We start from the raw sequence: 18812 nt of genomic DNA, 5'->3' as shown, positions 1-18812 counted from the left end.
CTTGGGGAGGTACCTGGAAGGCGGGTGCTCACCCACACCCGGCAGGTTTGAAATTTCTGCTCTAAGGCACTGGGCACAATCCCCAGGACTCCACTGGAATTACAAAAGATTTGCAAAGCTCTCTGCAGGAAACTCCTTTTTCTGACATTCAAGGTGTGTTTTCTGGTCTTTCATTTGAGAGACTGCCAAAGCAGATAAAAATCTATTCCCAAAGTACCCTAAAGCAGTCTTTCATTCCACCCACAGGAAATCCCTGATAAAGAGGGCAGGGGGCTTTCTTTCCTCAATCCTCTTGGTCAGGAGAAAGCAACTCTTGAAGCCAGAATTAGCCTCTGCAAGCCTGTTTCTGGGCAAACATATCCTCACCCTCTGCAAAATGCAGCTGGAAGTACCTAGAGCAGAACAACTAGTGCCCTGTTGAGAGCTTCAAGATCCGGATTTTAAAGCTTCTTTATAAGCCACTCTTAAGTGTATATTCTTTCTTCTTTTTCTGTTTATTTTAAAAAAAAATCAGCCATTTTACATGCCATAAAAATTCAACCAACTAATTTAAGTGTGTATTCTGTTACGTTTTATCCATGATTCAGAACAGACATCGTTGAGTGGAAGAGGAATCCTATTAAAAGGGTTCAAGTGATGCTGGAACATGGTAGCTGATTGTGAGCCTGACAGGTGACACAGAAAGAACATCTTGGCTGGGTGCAGTGGCTCACGCTTGTAATCCTAGCACTTTGGGAGGCCGAGGTAGGCAAATAATCTGAGGTCAGGAGTTTGAGACCAGCCTGGCCAATATAGTGAAACCCTGTCTTCACTAAAAATACAAAAATTAGCCAGGCATCGTGGCACATGCCTGTAGTTCTGGCTACTTGGTAGGCTGAGACATGAGAATTGCTTGAACCCGGGAGGTGGAGGCTGCAGTGAGCTGAAATCATGCCACTGCACTACAGCCTGGGCAACAGAGTGAGGCTCTGTCTCAAAAAAAAAAAAAAAAGTCAAAACATCTAGAAGACAGGATCTAGGCCCTAGCAAGTTGGAAAACAGACCGCCGCACAAACTTGGGGAAACTCCATCTTCCCCAACTTAATGGGATCCCTCCAGAAGAGATTTAAGAAGGCAGGGTAGGTCTAGATCAGGACTTAGTAAACCACAGCGCTTGGGCCAGATCCCATCCACTGCCTGTTTTTGCATAGCCTGAGTTAATGATTTTTACATTGTTAAATGTTTGGAAGAAATCAGATGAGTACTCTGTTGACACATAGAAATTATATAAAATTTTGTATTTGCTTCGGCAGCACATATACTAAAATTGGAATGGTACAGAGAAGTTTAGTATGGCCCCTGCGCAAGCATGACATGCAAATTCGTGAAGCATTCCCTATTTTTTATTTTTTGAGACAGAGTCTCGCTCTGTCGCCCAGGCTGGAGTGCAGTGGCATGATCTTGGCTCACTTCAACCTCCACTTCCTGGATTCAAGTGATTCTCCTGCCTCAGCCTCCTGAGTAGCTGGGATTACAGGCGTGCACCACCATGCTTGGATAATTTTTTCGTATTTTTGGTAGAGACGGAGTTTCACCATATTGGCCAGGCTGGTTTCGAACTCCTGACCTCAAGTGATCCGTCTGTCTTGGCCTTCCAAAATGCTAGGATTATAGCTGTGAGCCACCATGCCCAGCTGCGTATTTTTTTAAATTAAGGAAAAGAAAATTATGGCTGGGCACGGTGGCTCACGCCTGTAATCCCAGCACTTTGGGAGGCCAAGTTGTGTGGATCGCCTGAGGTCAGGAGTTCGAGACCAGACTGGCTAACATGGTAAAACCCCCTCTCTACTAAAAATACAAAAATTAGCTGGGCGTGGTGGCAGGCGCCTGTAATCCTAGCTACTCGGGAGGCTGAGGCAAGAGAATATCTTGAACCTTGGAGGTGGAGGTTGCAGTGAGCCGAGATTGCACCACTGCACTCCAACCTGGGTGACAAGAGCGAAACTCAGTCTGAAAAAAAAAAAAAAAAGAAAAGAAAATTATATAAAATTTAATTTTCAATGTCTATAAAGTTTTACCAGAACACATCCTCTCTGATTCATTTTGTGTATTGTCTATGGATGCTTTGGCACTGACACTGCATGGCTGAGTAGTGGACAGAGGCCATGTACTCCTCAAAACCTAAAATGTGGCCGGGCACAGTGGCTCACACCTATAATCCCAGCATTCTGGGAAGCAGAGGCGAGTGGATCACCTGATGTTAGGAGCTGGAGACCAGCCTGGCCAACATGGTGAAACCCCGTCTCTACTAAAAATACAAAAATTAGCCGGGTTTGGTAGAGGGTGCCTGTGATCCCAACTACTCAGGAGGCTGAGGCAGGAGAATCACTTGAACCCAGGAGGTGGAGGTTGCAGTTAGCCGAGATCGCCTCATTGCACTCCAGCCTGGGCAACAAAAGCAAAACTGTGTCAAAAAAAATAATAAAAATAATAAAAAGCCTAAAATGTCTACCCTCTGGCACTTAGAAAAAATGTGTTAAAACTTGGCCAAGGTTACAGATAAAATAAAGCCCTGATTTGGCATAGCTGAAGCAGAATAGGTTTTACAGGTAGGCAGACCATAGCTCAATTCATGGTCAGGTAAAAATATTAACATAGCAAGACCTTATCTCTACAAATAAAAACTAAATAAACTAGCTGAGCATAGGGGGACGTGCCTGTAGTCCCACCTGTACACTCCAGTCTGGCAACAAAATGAGACCTTGTCTCTAATATATATATGAATATAATATATATTGTTTACAAATAAATATATAATTATTTTGTTTTATTTTATTTTATTTTATTTTATTTTAGAGAATATGTCAGTGAGATGGCTGGAGCCGCCATGGTCAAGGGTTGTCTTTGCTTTTGAATTTTTTTTTTCCTTTTCCCTTAGCTATTTTTTTATTTCATGAGAATGCTCTTAATTACTTTTAAAAGGAAAGCATGAAACTTTTAGAACATTAACGCAAGGCAGCATTCAGAGACTTACTCAGTTCCCCCTTGCAGGCACCAGTGCCACCTAATTGTTTGCTCCACACAAAAGGTGGATCAGAGAAAATCGCTTCTTTATTCTTCCCTTTACATCATCTCCCCGGCACCTGGGGAGTCTGGATGCACGGAGACCGAGTACAACATGCATCTGATGATGGGTTACACCAAAGCACACCAAGACCTAAATCCTTCCCAGATTTATGAAGATTTTCCATAGCTTAACTAGATTTCTAATTGTCCTGCCACCTGTACTGAAATGTACAGTATGTGTTAATCTTGAATTCTTTTCTGTTTCCATAATCTTGGTAAAGTTTCCTGCACTCAAACAGTAAATCCAGTTTGGTCCTTGGGCTTTAAAGAGGGAGCCAAATTCACTTTTATGATTTCCAGTATGAAGGTGTCTTTGGAGGCGTTTGGGCATCTAAAACCCCAGAACAATTTTTCCTCCCTGTGGTTCCTGTGCTGTGGCTTCCAGGCCGAAACCATAAGTTCACAAGAGTCTGTTGCCTCATTCATTACGTGATTTTTCTATCATTTCAGAAGAGTTTAGATAGAAATGACTAAGAGTTTCCACATATTCAGCATACCAGGTGTTCTGTTCTCCCCACAAAATGTTCATTTATAGATGACAACTTGCTGGTTTATTTTCTGTTGGTATTGAGATTATAGGATGAAAAGGTAGACTCAGTAACTGTTAATGTAACAATTTTTCTGGACATTTTTAAAGGCAGCTCTATCTGAGTCTGCCATGTGACCTTAGACTATGTCAAGTTGAAATAATAACATTATCTACCCTGCTCTCTCACAGGGCTGTTTTTAGGAATTGAATGTGATAAAATATGTAACCATCTCTGAATAGGTGAAGCATTTTGCAGGTGAGAGTACTCAATCCTCTTCAAAAGGAGGCTTTTTGAAGGTGGTGAAAAGGGAGCTATTGATCACAGGGTATGCATCTTCAGTTGTAAGATGATTCAGTTCTGACGATCTAATGTATGGCATAGCAACAGTAGTTAATAACGTATTGTATCCTTTTTTTTTTTTTTTTTTTTTGAGACGGAGTCTCACTCTGTCGCCCCAGCTGGAGTGCAGTGGTGTGATCTCTGCTCACTGCAAGCCCTGCCTCCAGGGTTCACGCCATTCTCCTGCCTTAGCCTCCTGAGTAGCTGGGACTACAGGCGCCCGCCAACACACCCTGCTAATTTTTTCGTATTTTTAGCAGAGACAGGGCTTCACCGTGTTAGCCAGAATGGTCTCGATCTCCTGACCTTGTGATCCGCCCATCTCGGCCTCCCAAAGTGTTGGGATTACAGGCGTGAGCCACCACGCCCGACCCATAATGTATTGTATTCTTAAAATTTGCACAGAGTAGGGTTAAGTGTTCTCCCCACATCAAAAAAAAAAAAAAAAAAAAAAGAAAAGAAAAGAAAAAAAAGAAAATTTAACTAGGTAATGTGATAGATATGTTAGTTTGATTGTAGTGATCAGTTCACAGTGTATATGTATATCAAAACATCACCTTGTGTGCCTTGGATATACACCATTTTTATTTGTCAATAATACCTCAATAACGGGTTTGGGCAGGGGAAGCAGGCTTCTGTTTCTGATTGTCACTTTCCTGTCAGCTACTCCCCTACCCCAAAAAGTTAAAGGCAGTTTTTCCTTTAGTTTGAGTTTGTCTTGAGTTTGTCTCAACAGACCTTGAGTTTGTCTGTTGTTAGGTAAGTTGCTTCACTTGCCAGCCTCAGTTTCTTCTTCTGGAAAGTTTCATCTAAAAATATATATATTATAGGCAGGGCACGGTGGCTCACACCTGTAATCCTACCACTTTGGGAAGCCAAGGCGGGTAGATCTCCTGAAGTCAGGAGTTTGAGACCAGACTGGCCAACATGGTGAAACCCTGACTCTACTAAAAATACAAAAATTAGCCAGGCATGATGGTGTGTGCCTGTAATCCCAGCTACTCAGGAGGCTAAGGCAGGAGAATCGCTTGAACCTGGGAGGCAGAGGTTGCAGTAAGCCAAGATCGCGCCATTGCACTCCAGCCTGGGCAACAAGAGCAAAACTCCGTCTCAAAAACAAAACTAAATATATATATATATATATACATATATACACACACATATGTATGTGTGTAAGATGGTACATTAGAAGAAGCTGGGAAAATAGGACACAGGCGTTTTCCTCTCTGTATTATTTTGGCAACTTTTTTGTCATCGTTTTATTTTGTTTGTTTTGTTTCTAATGAGAATTATTCCATATTTTTGCAACTTTCTATGGGTCTATAATTTAGAATAAGAAGTTTTTAAAATTATGTGTAAAGCACCTGATGCAATGCCCAGAAGTATTTTAGAAGTTCAGTCTTTTGTGCTATAAGCATTATGTAGAACTGAGTTTTATTATTACTTGATATTATTATCTAACCCCATAATAACTAATAATATTTGTTGGATGCCTACTATGTGTTAGACACAATATTAAGTATTATATTTTAAAATTCTGACAACATCCTTAGGTGGTAATTAACGATTATCATTTCTCTTTCATAAATGGGAAAGCCAGGGCATAGAGAAGTTAGGTAATTTGTCCAAGCTCACAAAGTTCAGAAGCTAGGGGAACCAGGTACTAATTCAGATGGTCTGACTCCACAATTCTCATTCAAAGAAAAGATCATGATTTCGTCATTTGCAGAATTTTAGGCAAGATCAAATCTCTGGGTGGGAAACCTGTACCTCTGCACTCTCATTTCCTGACTTTTCTTCCACAGTGTTCCCTGCCCAGTGGCTGGAGGATTCTACTTGATGAGATTTTTGAGATTCCTAAGAACCCCCTACCGTTCTCCAATAATTTGCCTTGCCCAACTCTCAAGCTGGTAGAAATCCAACTGATAAGGTGCTCCTTCAACTATGACAGTGGTTCCCACTTGGGGATGCAAGACTAAAGGCACAGCTTCCCTGGCCTCTGAGCTGAAGACTTGAATTCAGTGGCCTGGCCTGTGCCCCGGGAGCCTGTTTTTTTGTTTCGTTTTGAGACAGAGTCTCACTCTGTCACCTAGGCTGGAGTGCAATGGCGCAATCTTGGCTCACTGCAACCTCCACCTTCCAGGTTCAAGCAATTCTCCTGTCTCAGCCTCCTGAGTAGCTGGGATTACAGGCACGCGCCACCACACCCAGCTACTTTTTTATATTTTTGGTAGAGATGGGGTTTCACCATGTTGGCCAGACTGGTCTCAAACTCTTGACCTCAGACAATCCCCCCGTCTCAGCCTCCCAAAGTGCTAGGATTGCAGGCGTGAGCCACCGTGCCCAGCCTTCCTGGAGCCTGTATTTTTAATTTGGCTTACAGATAAATTCTTTTCTTTATTTTTTATTTATATAGTGATGGGATCTCACTATGCTGCCCAGACTGATCTCAAACTCCTAGGCTCAAGCGATCCTCCCACCTCAGGCTCCCAAAGTGCTGAGATTACAGGTGCAAACCCCCACACCCAGCCAGATAAATTCTTATCTTTAGTCAGATTTGGGAAATCATGATTTAAGATTATGATTTCCAAAGATACCTGCTACAAAGCCATTTGGGGGCATTGGTTATTATAGCAAGCTGTAAAACCTCACTGGGATTTTCAGACAAGTATTGCTTTGGGAGCAGACAGCTCTCCATTCTAACCCTCTCTTCTGTTTTTGTATTTTGCAATTCCTTTAAAATGGAAACAGGCTAGGCACAGTGGCTTATGTCTATAATCCCGCACATTGGGAGGCCAAGGCGGGCAGATCAACTGAGGTCAGGAGTTCAAGACCAGCCTGCCCAACATAGCAAAACCCCATCTTTACTAAAATACAAAAATTAGCCGGGTGTGGTAGCACACACCTGTAATCCCAGTTACGTGGGAGGCTGAGGCAGGAGAATCGCTTGAACCTGGGAGGCAGAGGCTGCAGTCAGCCGAGATTGCGCCACTACACTCCAGCCTGAGTGACAGAGCAACACTGTCTCAAAAATAAAAAAATAAAATAAAATGAAATGGAAATAATTCAACCCACCTCACAGGGCTGCTGTGAGGATTAGTGTTAATGTCATAGGAACTATCACATTTTGTGCATTATCATTGCTGTAAATTTACCATCTACTACCACATAAATAGGGTTGAATTATCAGCCAAACAGCCAGTCACCTTGGATGGTAGAGAGCCAGGCCCTAGGGAGAGGTCAATGATCTCTGTCACCCAGGCTGGAGTGCAGTGGCACCAAAATGGCTCATTGTAACCTCTACCTCCTTCCTGGGCTCTGACGATCCACCAGCCTCAGCTTCCTGAGTAATTGGGACTACAGATGCGTGCCACCATGCCTGGATGGAACGTTCGATTTTGATTAAATGGAGAAAGATTTCCAGAGTGAAGAACAACAGGTCCAGGTGGGAGATACAGTGGAAGTTTTTGGCAGGTGAAAACTCATCCAGCGGGAAAGTGACTCTGCAGAGACACAAGTCTTAACAAGTCTTGTCTCTTTAAAAGGCCAACAGGCCAGGTGCAGTGGCTCACGTCTGTAATTCCAGCACTTTGGAAGGCCGAGGTGGGCAGATTGATTGCTAGAGCTCAGGAGTTCAAGACCAGCCTTGGCAATATGGTATGAAACCCTGTCCCTACAAAAAATTAGCCAGGCATTGTAGTGTGCCTCTAGTCCCAGCTACTGGGGAGGCAGAGGTAGGAGGATCGAGTGAGCCTAGGAGGTAGAGCCTGCAGTGAGCCGAGATTGCACCACTGCACTCCAGCCTGGGTGACAGAGTGAGACCCTGTCTCAAAATTAAATTAAATTAAAAAGGCCAACAGTGGTCAGTAGGGGGGTTGATGATGAATAATAACAAATTTATGACCACTGTTAAAATAAAGACTTGAGCAAACCAACTCCATTAACTTTGGAGTAATGATGTCCTTGCGTATGAGGACCTACATTTTCACCATCCTATTGGTGCCAGAAACGACTCTACCTTTCAAAAGAGCCCTAGCCGCTTGCCTCCAGGGATGTGGTCCCATCCTTATGGACCTTGATAAGCTACATCATGATGACATCACGGTCATTGGAAGTAGTGAATTTCCTGCCATGTCTATCTTAATCGCATCTCAATCTGCACACTTACAGCAGAGATTTCTCATTCTCTCAAGCAGAAGTGAGCCTTGGAAGACACTCAAGTTGCCCAGGTAAAAAGGCAATTTGATGGCCATTTAAAGCCTTAATATCTTTGATTTTAACCCCAGATAAGCAAGATAAACAACCAAGTATCTATACTGGTAGGGACTATTTCTATTTAACTTTTTAAAACTACTTTTGTATTTTACTAATAGAAACCAAATTCCCGAGGACTGAATTAAGGAACTCAGGAATTTCAAAGCTTTGGAGTACCTTTTATATTGCTGTTCTATGGAGTCATATTTTAGAGGTGCTACTCTTTTGTTTTGTTTTTTTTTTTGGCTTTGTTGTTGTTGTTGTTTTGAGATGGAGTCTCGCTCTGTCTCCCAGGCTAGAGTGCAGTGGTGCAATCGCAGCTCACTGCAACCTCCGACTATTTTTTAGTAGACACGGGATTTCACCATGTTGGTAAGGCTGGTCTCGAACTCCTGACCTCAGGTGATCCACCTGCCTTGGCCTCCCAAAGTGCTGGGATTACAGGCGTGAGCCACCTTGCCTGGCTGTCAGGGTTCTTTAGAGGGACAGAACTAATAGGATAGATGTATATAAAAAGGGGAATTGAAGGAGTATTAACTTACACAATCACAGGTTCTAGAATAGTCCATCTTCAAGCTGAGGAGCAAGGAAGCCAGTCCAAGTCCTAAAGCTGAAGAACCTGGAGTCCAATGTTTAAGGGCAGGAAGCATCCAGCATGGGAAAAAGATGTAGGCTGGGAGGCTAAGCCAGTCTGATCTCTCCACATTCTTCTGCCTGCTTCTATTCTGGTCTTGCTGGCAGCTGGCAGCTGATTAGATTATGCCCACCCAGATTAGGGGTGGGTCTGCCTTTCCCAGCCCACTGACTCAAACGTTAATCACCTTACCCAGGATCAATACTTTGCATCCTTCAATCTAATCAAGTTGACACTCAGTATTAACCATCACAATGGATAACACATTGAGCTATATCAATGTGCCATAGTACACATTGCCCTAGCACTGCCCAGGGATTGTCATCCAGTTGATGATAAAACTGAGTCTTCAAAAAGGCTAGTAACTGCTCTGTGAAGCTCTTGCTTCAGGATGATGGGAACATGATAATACAAGCAAATTCTATGATCATAGCCCAGTGCAGTCCTTGTTTGCTGTAAAGTCAGTTTCTTAGTCAGAAGCAGTGCTATGTGGGTCGGGCGTGGTGGCTCAATGCCTGTAATCCCAGCACTTTGGGAGGCCGAGGTGGTTGGATCACTTAAGGTCAGGAGTTTGAGATCAGACTTTCCAATGTAGTGAAATCTCATCTGTACTAAAAATACAAAAATTAGCCTGGTGTGGTGGTGGCATGCCTGTAATCCCAGCTACTGGGGAGGCTAAGGTGGGATAATCACTTGAACCAGGGAGGTGGAGGTTGCAGTGAGCCGAGATCTCGCCACTGCACTCCAGCCTGAGTGACGGAGTGAGATCCTGTCTCAAAAACAAACAAAAAAACAAAAAAACAAAAAAAACAAAAAAAGGAAGCATCAGCAGCAGCAATGCTATGTGGATAAAAATGAATAAGGCATACTTTAAGTCCATAGGTGATGTTTTTTTTTTTTTTTTTTTTTTTTTTTTTTTTTTTTGAGACAGAGTCTCGCTCGGTCGCCCAGGCTGGAGTGCAATGGCGCAATCTCGGCTCACTGCAAGCTCCGCCTCCCGGGTTCACGCCATTCTCCTGCCTCAGCCTCTCCGAGTAGCTGGGACTACAGGCGCCCGCCACCACGCCCGGCTAATTTTTTTGTATTTTTAGTAGAGACGGGGTTTCACCATGGTCTCGATCTCCTGACCTCGTGATCCGCCCGCCTCGGCCTCCCAAAGTGCTGGGATTACAAGCGTGAGCCACTGCGCCCGGCCAGGTGATGGTTTTATTAGAAGCACTGTGGACAGAAGGCACATCCCCATGCCTTATAAATGTCTATTTCAGCAAGAACATAAAATAGCAGTGGTGCAGTGAAGCCTAATTTATACAAATACATTATCTTGGAAAAGTTTTTAAAATATAAAATATAGCGAGTAAAGGGGGAATACCCAATTCACTCTCCTCTCTTACTTCTCCCCTTCTCCATCTATGCACAATCCCAGTATTCTCCCCAGAAGTCTTGACTAGTCTTTCAGCTTGTATTCTTTCTGCCTTTTCCTGTACATTTACACCCATATATGTGCATATAGGAATAGAGCTTTTAAAAAAAAAAAAAGTGAGAATGAGCTGCTATCAATACTGTTTTACAATTTCTTATTAAAATTATTTTTTCTTCATTAGGTCTGAAAATATTGTTTTTATGTGCAGGGAAGATTATGTGTGAGATCTCTGTCTCTAACTCTGTCTCTATGCCTATGGCTACTTTTATTTATTTATTTTTGAGATGGAGTTTCCCTCTTGTTGCCCAGGCTGGAGTGCATTGGCACAATCTCAGCTCACTGCAACCTCCGCCTCCCGGGTTCAAGCTATTCTCCAGCCTTGCCTCCTGAGTAGCTGGGACTTCAGGCATGGACCACCAGACCCCGCTAATTTTGTATATTTTTTTTTAGTAGAGACGGGGTCTCACCATGTTGGCCAGGCTGGTCTCGAACTCCTGACCTCAGATGATTTGCCCGTCTCAGCCTCCCAAAATGCTGGGATTATAGACATGAGCCACTGCCCCCAGCTTATGGCTACATTTATAGCTACATCTACATTTACATCTAGATCTCTAGAAACATCTACATCTACATCTGTATCTACATAAAACATTATAAAACAGTGAGCAGCCATGAACCCACCAGTGAACCTAGAACTACAACAAAACCAATAACTTACATCTATATATATATTTCTTATCTATTCCATTTCCTGAATCTCTCCCTTGGTGACTATTTTTTGAAGTTTTGCAGTTATTATATCGTTGCTTTTTAAAAATAACTTTTTATATTTTAAAAGTTTCAGACTCACGAGAAAGTGTAAAAATAGTACAGAATGTTCTAGTATACCATTTACCTAGCATCCCCTAATAACAATATCTTATACATATAAGCATAGTACATCATCAAAGCCAGCAAATTAAGGTTGGTGTAATAATATTAATTCAAGTGCAGATCTTATTGGATTTTGCCAGTTTATATGTACTCTGGTGTGTGTGTGTGTGTGAATAGTTATATGAAATTTCATCATGCGTAGAATCCAGTAGCTATTACCAAAACCAGGATCCAGAACTAGTCCATTACTTACAACCCTGGCAACCATTGATGTGTTCTCCATCACTATAATTTTGTCACTTTATTGTTTTTGCTTTGTTTTGTTTTTTTGAGATGGAGTCTCACTCTGTCACCCAGGCTGGAGTGCAGTGGCACAATCTGGGCTCACTGCAACCTCTGACTCCCAGGTTCAAGCGATTCTCATGCCTCAGCCCCCTGAGTGGCTGGGATTACAGATGTGCATCACCATGCCTGGTTAATTTTTGTATTTTTAGTAGAGACGGGGTTTTGCCATGTTGGCCAGGATGGTCTCAAATTCCTGACCTGAAGTGATCTACCCACCTTGGCCTCCCAAAGTGTTGGAATTACAGGTGTGAGCCACTGCACCTTGCCTGTTGTTTTTTTTCCCCCACTCAGCATTATGCCCTTGAGATGCATCTAAGTTACTGCATGTAGCAATGCTTCATTCCTTTTGTGTGTATGAATGTAAGTTCTGATTTCTCTGGGATAAATAGCCAGGATGTTCACTGCTAGGTAAGTAATGAGTATGTTTAATAAACAGCTGAACTGCTGAGTAGCTAAATCATATTACATTCCCATGAGCAATGTATGAAAGATCCAGTTGCTCCACATCTCACCAGCACTTGGTATTACTAATCTATCTTTCTTTCTCTTTCTTCTTTCTTTCTTTCTTTCTTTCTTTCTTTCTTTCTTTCTTTCTTTCTTTCTTTCTCTTTCTTTCTTTCCTTTTTTTTTTTTTTTTTTGAGACGGAGTCTCGCTCTGTCACCCAGGCTGGAGGGCATGGCGCGATCTCAGCTCACCGCAACCTCCACTTCCCAGGTTCACACCATTCTCCTGCCTCAGCCTCCCGAGTAGCTGGGACTACAGGCGCCCGCCACCACGCCCGGCTAATTTTTTATATTTTTAGTAGAGACAGGGTTTCACCATGTTAGCCAGGATGGTCTCGATCTCCTGACCTTGTGATCCGCCCGCCTCAGCCTCCCAAAGTGCTGGGATTACAGGCGTGAGCCACCGCACCTGGCTAATATTTTTTTCTTTTAATCATTCTTATAGATATGTGGTAATATCTCATCATAGCTTTTAGTAATATTTCATCATTAGGGAAATTTGCATTTCTCTAATGACTAATGATGTGAAATTTTTTTAGCTGCATGTTTGCCATATATATATACTCCTTGGTAAACTGTTTTTTTTTTTCTGTTTTCTGATTGGAGTTTTTTTCTTTTCTGTTGAATTTAGAGAATTCTTTATACATTCTGCATACAAGTTCTTTGTTGGATGTGTGATTTGCCGACCTTTTATTACAGTGTGTTGTTTGTCTTTTTATTCTCTTAACAGAATCTTTCACAGAGCAAAGTTTTTAATTTCGATGAAGAGCAATTTATTGATTTTTTTTTTGTCTTGTAAATCATGCCTTTATTATGTCTGAGAACTCTTCACCTAATCCTAGGCTATGAAGATTTTATTCTAAGAGCTGTATGGTTTTTTGTTTGGCATTTGGGAATGTGATCCATTTTGATATAATTTTTGCACGAAGTGTGAGGGGTGTAGGTCAAGCTTTTTTTGTTTGTTTTTTTATTTTCTTTTTAAGACAGGGTCTCACTGTATTGCCCAGGCTAAGTGCAGTGGCATGATCATGGCTCACTGCAGCCTCGACCTCCTGGGCTGAAGCAATCCTCCCACTTTCTGATAGCTGCGACCACAGGCATGCACCACCATGCCCAGCTAATTTTTGATTTAATTTTTTTTTTTTTATTTTTATTTTAGATGTAGTCTTGTTCTGTCGCCCAGGCTGGAGGCTCATTGCAGCCTCCACCTCCCAGGTTCAAGTGATTATCCTGCCTCAGCCTCCCGAGGAGCTGGGATTACAGGCATGAGCCACCTCGCCTGGCTAATTTTTGTATTTTTTGTAGAGACGGGGTTTCACCATGTTGTCCAGGCTGGTCTGGAACTCCTGACCTCAAGTGATCTCCCCGCCTTGGCCTCCCAAAGTGCTGGGATTACAGGCATGAGCCACTGTGCCCACCCACTTTTTATATTTTATAGAGACAGGGTCTTGCCATGTTGCCCAGGGTGATCTCAAATTCCTGGACTCAAGTAATCCTCCCACCTCAGCCTTCTAAAGCACTGCTATCCTGGGATTATAGTTATGAGCCACCGCACCCAGCCAACGTTCTTTTTTTAACCTATAAATATCCAATTGTTTCAAGACTATTTATTATAAAGGTTATACTTCCTCCATTGAATCACTTTTGCACCTTTGTCAAAAATCTGTTGGTGAATATATGGGCCTATTTTTGTACTCTGTTCTGTTCCAGTGATCACAAGTGTCTGTTCCTCTGCCAACACCACACTGTCTTAATTACTGTTACCATATAATAAGTAAGTCTTATAATCAGGAAATTTGATTCCTCCCATTTTATTCTTTTTCAAAATTGTTTTAGCTCTTCTAGTTCCTTTGCTTCTCTGTATAAATTTCAGAGTCAGCTTGTCTATATCTACAAAGAATCCTGTTGAGGCTTCGATAGATCAGTTTGGACATAATTGACACTTTTATGGTTAGTCTTCAAACTAATGAACATGGTATATCTCACTATTAATTTAGGCTTTTTAAAAACCTTTTTCATCCGTATTTCACAGTTTCTATCATACAGATGCTATATATGTTTTGTTAGATTTATACACAGTATTTCCTCTAGTTTTGAGCAATTATAAATGGTATTGTGTTTTTAATTTCTGTTTCCAATTGCTCATCACTAGTATATGCTTTCTAGCATGATTCCTTTTTGTATGTTGACTTTGAATCCTGAAAACCTACTAAATTCACTTATTAGTTCTTGGCATTTTTCTTTTTTGGTGGATTCTTTGGGGATTCTCTAGACAATTGTGTCCTCTGCAAATAGGGGCAATTTATTTCTTCCTTTCCAATATGTATGTCTTTAATTTCCTTTTAATTCATGGGCATATACACCCACTTGTTTATTCATTTTCTTATTGTTTTTATTTTTTTTTTGAGACAGAGTTTCTCTATCGCCCAGGCTGGAGTGCAATGGCGCGATCTCGGCTCACTGCAGGCTCCGCCCCCCGGGGTTCACGCCATTCTCCTGCCTCAGCCTCCCGAGTAGCTGGGACTACAGGCGCCCGCCACCTCGCCCAGCTAATTGTTTGTATTTTTAATAGAGACTCGGTTTCACTGTGTTAGCCAGGATGGTCTCGATCTCTTGACCTCGTGATCCGCCTGCCTTGGCCTCCCAAAGTGCTGGGATTACAGGCATGAGCCGTCGCGCCCGGCTCATTTTCTTATTGTTGAAAATCTGATTTTTATTTTATTCTAGGTACCTGTTCTGATATCATCATAAACCCACATTTTTTATCCAAATCTCTAGGATCCAGTTGTATGCTGAAATTCTACACTTTTTGGATTTTATTTTATTTTATTATTGACTTATTTATTTATTTTTGAGACAAGAGTGTTGCTCCGTTGCCCAGGCTGGAGTGCAGTGGCATGATCTCGACTCACTGCAACCTCCTGGGTTCAAGCAATTCTCCTGCCTCAGCCTCCTAAGTAGCTGGGACTACAGGCATCTGCCACCATGCCCGGCTAATGTTTGTATTTTTAGTAGAGACGGGGTTTCACCATGTTAGCCAAGCTGGTCTCAAACTCCTGGTCTCAGGTGATCCACCCCTCAGCCTCCCAAAGTGTGGGATTACAGGCATGAGCCACCGCACCTGGCCTAATTTTTTGAATTTAGGAAGATAGTTTCAAAAAAAATTAACCAGGTGAGATGATGTGAGCCTGTGGTCTCAGCTACCCAGGAGGCTGAGATGGGAGGATCACTTGAGCCCAGGAGTTTGAGGATGCAGTGAACTATGATCGTCCCACTGAGCTCCAGCCTGGGTGACAGAGTAAGACTCTGTCTCCAAAAAAAAAAAGAGGGTTCCCTAGAGGGACACAGAACTAATAGGAGATATATTATATATATATATACACATATATATACACACACATATGTATACATATATATATATACACACACACATATGGGAGTTTATTAAATATTAACTTACAAAATCACAAAGTCCCACAATAGGCTGTCTGCAAGCTTGAGGAGCAAGGAGAGGCAGTCTGAATTTCAAAACTGAAGAACTTGGAGTCTGATGTTTGAGGGCAGGAAGCATCCAGCATGGGAGAAACATGTAGGCTGGGAGGCTAGGTCTATCTCGCCTTTTTGCATTTTTCTGCCTGCTTTATATTTGCTGGCAGCTGATTAGGTTGTGCCCACCAGATTAAGGGTGGGCCTGCCTTCCCCAGCCCACTGACTCAAGTGTTAATCTCCTTTGGAAACATCCTAAATATTTTGCATCCTTCAATCCAATCAAGTTGACACTCAGTGTTAACTAGCATAGCATCTACTGATATTTCATAATGCTCCCAATGGGTCTAGGGTAGCATCCTGTAATCAGACATGTTAACTTTTTTTTGCAAAGAAAGAAATGAATATTCACACAAAGTAAGATAAATAAAATCTACAAATAGCTTTACATCAGTCCTGGTGAGATTTTGATGCAAATGAGTTTGTCCCAAACTTAGGGGAAAAAAATCTTTCTGATTTGAGAAACTTTTGTATTTAAGAATTGCAGACAAGAGAGAGAATCTATTATTTGACTTGGAATTTGGTGTTTCTCTGGATTTCTTTTTCTTCATCTGTAGTTTTTGACAGAGTATGTTTGGAGTTTCTCCTCTCATTCATCTGTTTCCATTCTACATTCTGTCTTCTGGGAATTCTTCATGATTTCTGGTCTGTTAGTGACATCTGTTCTCATTTGCTATAATAAACTTATCGTTAAGCCACTTTTCTGTCATTTTAAGGGATTTGGGGTTGGCAAGTTTAAGAGATGTGTTTGCACTTGCCACCTGGATCCAGTACACCGTATCAGCCTACTTTCTGCTTTATACATTCATGATGCACAGATGCACACACACAATATTTTTATAGAATGATCATGTGCTACTTTTGTATTCAGTAAGTAAACATAGTCTTAAGCAATTATAAATGGGATCCTGCCACCCTGAAGCAAGCAGATATTGGCTATTCTACTTGTAAGAGAATAGTGGAAAGACAAAGAGGGAAGGGGCTTGCTCAGCAGAGCTGGGTCCCTTGCCACAGCTTCACCACTTCACAAGACATGGGTGGGACTCAAGGAGGCAGAAAAAGACCAGATGGAAGCGTGCCCACATGCTATCAGTGGTTCTCTGTGGTTGGTCAGATCCTGAAAGACATTTACTGTCTTTTTTTACTTTTCCATATGTTCCAGATTTTCTCTGGTGACCATGTTAACTCCATTTCTTTTTAAATTCTTGAAGATTTCTATGGCTTGGTCAAAAATTGGCACTTTGATTCTTATCTCTGCTTTTTTATTCAATCCATTGTACTATGTTTCATTGCTAAATTATATAAAGAAATTCATGATATTTTAAGCTGAATGATTTAGGAAGTCCAGTCTCACATGAGTATATAGTTGAAAAGGTAAAAACTCACAGATACCCCTGCAAAAGCTTCGGAATCTTCAGGGCTCTTGGCCCACAATTTGACAATTATTTTTCTAGAGTAAGATTGGGGTGCACTTTACACTTTTTGTTAAGTGTACAGTTTAATAATTTTTAGTGTAGTCATAGAGTTGTGTAACAAATACCATAATCAATTTTAGAATCTTTTCTTTTTTTTTGAGACGGTGTCTCGCTCTGTCACCCAGGCTGGAGTGCAGTGCACTCTGCCTCCCAGGTTCACGCAATTCTCCTGCCCCAGCCTCCCAAGTAGCTGGGATTACAGGTGCCTGCCACCATGCCCAGCTAATTTTTGTATTTTTAATAGAGACAAGGTTTCGCCGTGTTGGCCAGGCTGGTCTCGAACTCCTGACCTCAGTTGATCGCCCGCCTTGGCTACCCAAAGTGCTAAAATTACAGGCATGAGCCACTGAGCCTGGCCCTAGAATATTTTCATCATTTCAAAAATAAGTGTCACATTCCTTAGCTATTCACCCCTCAATGCTTTATGCTCCTTAGCCTGAAACAACCACTAATCTATCTCTCTGTATCTGCACATTCTGAATATTTCATATAAATAAAATAATATGCATTTTGTGTGTGTGTGACAGACTTCTTAGCATGTTTAGAAGGTTCACCCATGTTATAACCTCTATCAGTACTTCATTCCTTTTTATGATCAAATAATATTCCATTGCATGGATATACCACATTTTGTTTTTCCATTTATCAACTGATGTACATTTGTGTTGTGTTCACTTCCTGGCTATTATGAATAATACTGCTATGAATATTCAGGTATAGCTTTTTGTGTGAATGTATGTTTTCATTTCTCTTGGATATGTATCTAGAAGTGGAGTTGCTGGATCAAATAGTAACTCTACGTTTAACCATTTGAGAAATTTACAGATTATTTTCCAAAGTGGCTGCACCATTTCACACTCACAACAGCAGTGAAGGTAACCACATAGACTTCCACAATAAAAAATATTTGTATTTTCTTTTTCAAGAGAAAGAAAAGAAACATTGAAAAATAGTTGTGGGTTCTAATTTTGTGTTTTCTGCAAAGAGGAAGTCACTTTGTTTTTATCAGTAAAATGGGAACAAGCAACAGTACCATCTGGAATTCTCTGACCAACACAACAGGTCTGTGCTTGCTAAATACCATGAACAGAATTCTTTCACGGAAGCTCTTTGAACCTGAAACTGAGTACTACTCAGTGACCATGGGTCCTCAATCTTAGGAAAGCCTTAATCATCCTTGGCCAGGGAGGCAGAACCGATACAGGAGTATGTGGGGTCTGCCCCCAACCCTCAATTAAAGGGCAGTTTATGCAACATGCCTTCTTTTTGAATCAGAGCCAGGGTCATTGTTGGGCTGAGGTAACATTAATTATTTTTCCGCTTGTCGGATTCCATGAAAAAGATGTGAAAATGGCCTGTTTGTGAAAGAGTGCAGGCAGAGGCTGTGAGCTGATTATGTCAAACCTAGTCAAAGCCTCCTTGGTGTGGGAGATTGTAATCAACAAAGCATGGCGGCATCTGCGCCCAGTTCAGGAGGAGCCCCATCCAGCCTGGCTCCCCAGCAGAGACTGGAAGCCAGCTTTAACTCTTGCTGGGCTGAACTGCATTGACTATGTAAAGAAAATTTACTCTCATCAATTTCCCAGTACACATTCAGGGGACAGAGAAATGAAGGAGGTAATTCTCCTTATTTTAGGGGTGGGAAAAGCATTAAATTGCTCCCCTGATAGAGTAGCATCAATTCTTTCTGTGACTTGGGTAGCTATACTGATAGGTCAAGACATAGAATTGCAAATCTTGAAAGATGTAGAAATAAACTGGCAACAAAAAAGTCTGAAAAAGAACTT

General features: G+C 41.7%; 1 non-coding gene across 1 annotated transcript; it reads left to right on the top strand.

The window, feature by feature from the left end:
* The first annotated feature begins 1276 nt into the window (after positions 1–1276).
* On the top strand, positions 1277–1383 carry LOC129463255 (U6 spliceosomal RNA). The gene has a single exon (XR_008651064.1). It is a non-coding gene; the product is annotated as a U6 spliceosomal RNA (small nuclear RNA).
* The last annotated feature ends 17429 nt before the right edge of the window (positions 1384–18812 follow it).

This window comes from Symphalangus syndactylus, chromosome 14, assembly GCF_028878055.3.
Source record: "Symphalangus syndactylus isolate Jambi chromosome 14, NHGRI_mSymSyn1-v2.1_pri, whole genome shotgun sequence".
Classification (NCBI taxonomy): Eukaryota; Metazoa; Chordata; class Mammalia; order Primates; family Hylobatidae; genus Symphalangus; species Symphalangus syndactylus.
The sequence above is the reverse complement of the archived record's forward strand: the minus strand, read 5'-3'. Positions and strand labels throughout refer to the sequence as shown.